Source organism: Pleurodeles waltl, chromosome 8 (genome assembly GCF_031143425.1).
Source record: "Pleurodeles waltl isolate 20211129_DDA chromosome 8, aPleWal1.hap1.20221129, whole genome shotgun sequence".
NCBI classification, from domain to species: Eukaryota; Metazoa; Chordata; class Amphibia; order Caudata; family Salamandridae; genus Pleurodeles; species Pleurodeles waltl.
Genome location: NC_090447.1, coordinates 34,686,077 through 34,692,156, shown reverse-complemented (window position 1 = coordinate 34,692,156; position 6,080 = coordinate 34,686,077). Strand labels below are relative to the sequence as shown.

At 38.8% G+C, this 6,080-nt stretch overlaps 1 pseudogene; it reads right to left on the bottom strand.

Moving 5' to 3' along the window:
- Window positions 1-1,927: 1,927 nt before the first annotated feature.
- LOC138249349 (olfactory receptor 56A4-like) lies at window positions 1,928-2,883 on the bottom strand (annotated as a pseudogene).
- Window positions 2,884-6,080: the final 3,197 nt, after the last annotated feature.

The following is a 6,080-nucleotide window of genomic DNA, read 5'->3' as shown; positions in this document are numbered from 1 at the left end:
CTTTGCTATTTTGTCATCACTCTGAATTCTCATCTAGGTCACAGTCAGCTGCAAAATGAAAATATTGAGATAGTTTACTTTTTATATGTGATTATTGTCTTACGAACTTATGAATGCAAATATGTCCTTTCATCCAATATTATTTTGTTCTGGTGCATTTCCGCTTATATTCATTTTTTTGCTCTTTACCCTAATTCCTTAATTGGTCTGAAAATGTTATTGGGTTTTTTCTTGGCTTTCAAATAGTTAGTACTGCTTGAATTTAACATGAATTTCTCTCCGTTATTGCCTGATGCTAGTTTCACATCTACCAGAGGTCAAGAAAAGTTTCACTGAGACTTATGTTAAAACATAAACATGGTGTATTTATCAAATTGGTAAAGATCCCACCTGTCCTAAACTAATTACCCACGTTCTAACACTGAACATGTGTTAGAGAATATTCAGGTCAATAATAAAGCATACATCAATAACACTTAAGAGGACTAGCACAGTTTTATTTCCGGTGTGAACAATGAAAATATTTGTTTTTGTCTTATTCATTTCTTGCACAATTTATAGTCAGAGGAACGAGGATGCACCATGCTGTACTTTTGCAGATGTCCTATGATGTAGTTAGCATCATATTGTGCTGCATCCCATCCAAGAAAATTGGTATGACTTACACACAGAACTCTTTTCAGATATATGCTACCAATCAATTATTAGATCACATCACAAAAACAATTGCTACTTCAAAAAAAGTAGACTTAGAAGCAAAAATCTAACAACATGAATGATAAATAGTATCAAAAGCTTGTGAATGCCATAATCATTTGATAGGGATGAGATGAATAAGTATGGTTAATGTTCTGCTGTTCACTGAAGATAGTTGTACTGTCCTGAGCCATATGGAGGATCAATAGTTTTTATGTACTTGTTGGGTGGACGAATGAAGTCCAAAGTCTCTTGAGGGTGTTTTTCAGGACCATTTGTATCCTTGCATTATTTATTTTAAAAACGATTGTGGAGTTAGCTGTCCATCTATTCTAAAGTACCTCTTTTGTTCCTTGAACATTTTCCATACCCTTATATGGATGCCTTAGGTTTACACCTTTGTTTTGTTCAATTGATGGGCTACACATCTTTGCAACTATTTTATTTTATTTTAGAGACAATTGTGACTGCACTGTGAACTGTTTTCATCCTTAATGAAAGGTATAAGAAGACTAGAAATCTATTGTATGGACTTAAAAGAAAATGGTCCTTGAACTGAACCTGGATGACTGGTATGTAAATCACAATGATACGTGGTTCTGAAATGATTTGACTCATCTTGGAGAGTGCATGTTGTTTTTAATAGTCTTTATTCAAAAAAGAAAAATATGCACTATTGGTAATGTCACTTGTACAGTGGACATGTTGCTGTTATTACTGTGAAGGAGTTCTGTAAAATTATAAGACATCTAGTTGGTTTGTATTTGTTCAAATAGGCAACAGTGCATGCATTTATAGAAGAATGTTGGTCAGAGAGCAGTTTGAGAGGACAGGTGAAGTGAAAAAAGGGTTGGGGGAGAGTAAATAGTATGAAAGAGAGAATGGAGTCAGAGGTTTGGTTGATCAAGAAGAGTGCATTGTCTGAGATTTAATTAGGTGACCTACGCATGTGAATGAGAGTGAAAGAGTAAAATACTTTAGACAGAGAAACAAAAGTGTTAGAGGGACAAGGGGGTAAAGTGAGGCTAAGACAAGAAAGGGGTCAGTGAATTATAAAGTCATAAGAGAAAACTGTAAATGAAGTCAACAAAAGGGAGATCAGGTTTGTTCATGTTTAACAAAGCATACAAGTATTTTGCTTTGCATTTCTGGAATGTGTTTTTCTTATGCTCTCTCTTCTGGAATACGGGGCTCCTTGAAAATGTTTCTCCACTAGTATATCCCTTTTTTTTTATGGTGTGCTTGAGTTTCCACGCCGTATCAGTTTAATGACAGCCAGTTTGATCTCTTGGGTCCTTAAGCCATAAACAATTGGATTGAGAGCAGGTGGAACAACAAGGTGGATGACATTGAGCAAGATGGGAATGTCTGGAGGGATCTTTTCCCCCATTACGTTTGTGAAAATCAAAACCAAAAGCAGAGTGTAAAAAAAAGAGACCAAAATTAAGTGGGGGGTGCACGTGCTGAGGGCTTTTGCTGCAGCCCCTTTTGCCCGAAGCTTAAATACAGCACATAGTATCATACAATAAGATAGGCAAATAAGGATGAAGTCACTTCCGAGGAAGGTGAAAGCAAGGGACAGCTGGTAGACTTTGTTAATTTTATCATATCCGCAACCAAGATCTGACACTGATACAACACTGCACATGCAATTCTTCAGAACATTTACAGAGCAGTGTGGAAGTTGAGAAGCAAACACTGGGAGTGGAATAGTCAATAGGAAGTTCCTAAGCAGGATGAATGCAATTGCCTTTGCAACAAATCTGATAGTGATGATTGAACAATACCTCAGGGGGTTGCAGATGGCTACGTATTGGTCAAAGACCATTACAAGAAATTTAGCAGATTGTGACGCCAAGAAAACATTAATGATGTACATCTGAATGAAGCAAGAAGTCACCTCAATTTCCTTCCAGTTGAAGCAAAAAATTGCAAACATTTTGGGTACAGTGCATGTAGAGAGAACTAGATCTATAATTCCAAGGAAGCCAATGAAATAGTACATAGGTTCATGGAGGCGCTGCTCTCTTCGGATGACAGTGAAGATTGTGACATTGACAACAAAGGATGAAAAAAAAGAGGAGCCAAAGGAACAGAAAGCCAGTGCTGCCAGCTATGGTAACTTGGAAAGCAGATCATCTCTAAATGTGTTATTTTAACAAATGAGGTTGTGTTAACAGAGACCATAATTTCAGTTGAGGCAAGTCAATATCTGTGGAGAGAATAAGAAATGTACAGATGTCATTGAGTCATTGTTGATTTCAAATTAAGATAGTATATGTTCCTTTAATGTTTATCAATTTAAATCTATTCCTGTTCTATATTAACAGAATGTGTAGTAAATTATTATGAACAACATAAAGTACTGTGATAGTTTAGAAATCAGTCATGGGCAAATTTGATTGAGTTTCTAGGGCTTTGGTTTTGGAAATCTAAACACAAAGCACACATATGGCCAGATGTAGAGTTTGGCAGAGGAGTTATTCCGTCACAAACCACAAACAAGATGGATATCCCGACCACCGTATTATGATGTCTATAGGATATAATGGAATCAGGATACGGTGGATGAGATATTCATTACGTTTGTGGTGGAGTAACCCCCTCCACCAAACTCTAAATCAGGCCCATTCTGTAGTCAGTTCTGGTGTCCATTAGAGCACCATGCAACTAATTACTAAGGAAGTACTCTCTCTAGCACTGGTGCTGGTGCCAGTGTAGCAGTGAATAGTCCTTAAAACTCCTTCCTGGCTTTCTAAGCAGCTGGAACTTGCCTGCTTGGGGCAAGAATGTTCTCCACAGGAGGTACAATCTATTTTTTCATAGGTACCTGAGGCTCCCTGATGCTCCCTCCAAATTGTGCTGTTGTGACAGCACTAATATTAGCGTATCTCCTCGCTGCTACTCAGTTAATTGACTTCTCAACACCCGCCTTGTCATTGTACCTATGTTGTGAAGATTGCATGCCCAGGTGCAAATGAGAGAACACCTCTTCACATTCTGTGGTTTTGAAACATACGTCTGTCCAATAGGTATTACAGAAGAAGCTGTGCAGTGTCATTATCCTCTGCTGCAATATGGAGTACCCAAAGGTACAGAAAGAGGGCACAGATGCTATTTGCTCTTCTTGGGGACGTCCGTATTGCTGTCAAGATGCTGTCAGTTGTCACTTGCACACACCCTGGGCCTTCACATTAATTTATTAAAATAATCAGTAGCATCCAAGGTAACTGAGAAGGTAGGAGCATAGGCTGCAGACAGCACAGCATGGAAACATGAGGACTTCTCTACCACCATGTGAAAGAAATTCTAAATGCCGTTCCAAAGTTGAAAGCTGTCAAATATTGAACCCTTTAGTGCAATTTCTGGGTTTGTGAAGTTTCTGGCAAGGCAATTATAGCACAGCTTCTTGCAAACTGTTTTCAGTTTTTGAAAGATTTATTGTTTGTTTGGCCCAGGAGGAAATGTAATTCCGCTCACAGAGTTGGCGGAATTTGGTAATTCGCTATTACACGTCTAACACAGAGTTCCTGCCAAGCACCACCAATTGGCATATTGTAGAATCTTTCTGCTGTTCAAGCCTCATGATGTTCATAGGAACCACTTGGGGCTCTGTAAAGAAAGCTTGTGAGAGCAGGTGAGATTTGAAGGCCTCTAGCGTGATTTCCGGCCACCATGGAGCCTTCCTGCACCAATTTGCAATCACAACATTTGCAAGCAGCCATGGCTGCTTCTCGAGTAGATTTTCTACTCAAGATGCAGCTAAAACATCTCAAAAATACCTTTTTGAGTGATTATTTTACTCAAATGGATGGTTCAGGGTTTTTTGTAGTGCAAAAAGTATTTTGTTTTAATTTTACTTTTCTTTTCAACAGGAAGGAAGTGCCTAAAAGACTCCAACTTCCTCTTTCTGTCCAGAAGGCTACTCTCTGTGATCACCTTCTTCAATTCCTGCTGCATGTACAGTATTGGATTTTTTTGTGATATAACAAGTAAGTTAAAAAAACTTTTGTTTAAGGGTGTTGTTGACAGAGGGCATGCAGCAGTATATATTTGTACTTGTACTTGTATTCATTTTTTTAATTTGTTCATGGTTGTGATGGGTAGCCTGAAGCTGCAGTAGGGCAGAACTCATTGATGTTCATGGTAAGGGGGCAAACAGTGTAATTCTGGCATTTGTAATGGCCCACTATTGGTGGTAGACCCCAAGAGGTGATAATGGACTGATTGACGTTAATTTTCTGTGTCCAATTCACCAAGGTTTACCAGGTGGTCACCCAAATTGCTGCCTCTTTTTTTATAAATAAGGGGTTTTGTGAAGATGGATTAATTACTTAGAATCCCTTGGTTTCTCTTCATTACTTTACTCACTTGATTGCTAGAGGGGAAAAAAAGTAGATATATAAGCAATATGGATGTTGATAATGGATTTCCTAGGCTTAAGGTGAACTTATCTATGTCAAAACCAGGCACATTTCAGGGAACATCTGACAAGACATTGTGTTCGTCATAGACCACAATTTTTTAAAATTCTCCATGCCCTCTGGCCCACGTCCATTTTGTATAGTCAGTGTACAATGGTTTGCAAGTGTTCTTTGTTGTCCATGCCTCCTTAATTGTTGTTGTCTGTCCACCTGGCCGGCTGCCATTTTGTGTAGTAATCCAGAATGCTTTTGCCACATACCTGCATTTGTTCTTTGTTGTCAATTCCTCCTTACTTGTTGCTTTACCATTTGTACCTCCATTCACCTGCCTCCCACAATGTCTCACTTTAGAGGCACATAAAGCAAACCTTTAAATCTGTATGTTATTTTTATCCTAATTGAAATATTATTATAATGTTTGGATTGGTATGGATACACTATTGTTGTTAATTATTTGGGATAACCTCACTATTGTCTGTATGAATATTTCAAACTAATAACAGGCCACATTTCACATAATGCTTTTCTTGTTTGTGTGCTGAGGTGCACAAAAGACATCACCTATAGTGCTGCCAGACAGAAAGCCAGCACAAAGTGACACTACACCACACCACCAGAGTCCTCCTCTGCCTGCTTCCACTTTTGAAACAAAGCGCCAACTGACAGAGCTTGAGGATGGCTGAACAAAAAGGTGTTCCTGTCAAGAATGTGGCCAGTGAGGAGGAGAAAAAGAAGCAGATTCCCACCACTGGAATGGTGCCCTCCACCGTTTTCAGAAATCTTGTAAAGCCTAATGCACTGTCCTCTAGGTTACAAGCTAAGAGCAACACTCTTGTATCAACTGCATCACCCCAACCTAAGCCCAATGACTCTCAGCGAGGTAGCTACTGCAATCATCGTGACAAGCAGTGAGTTTGAATTGGATTTGTCTCAGCCAAAAATGTAAGCACTGGACTTTCT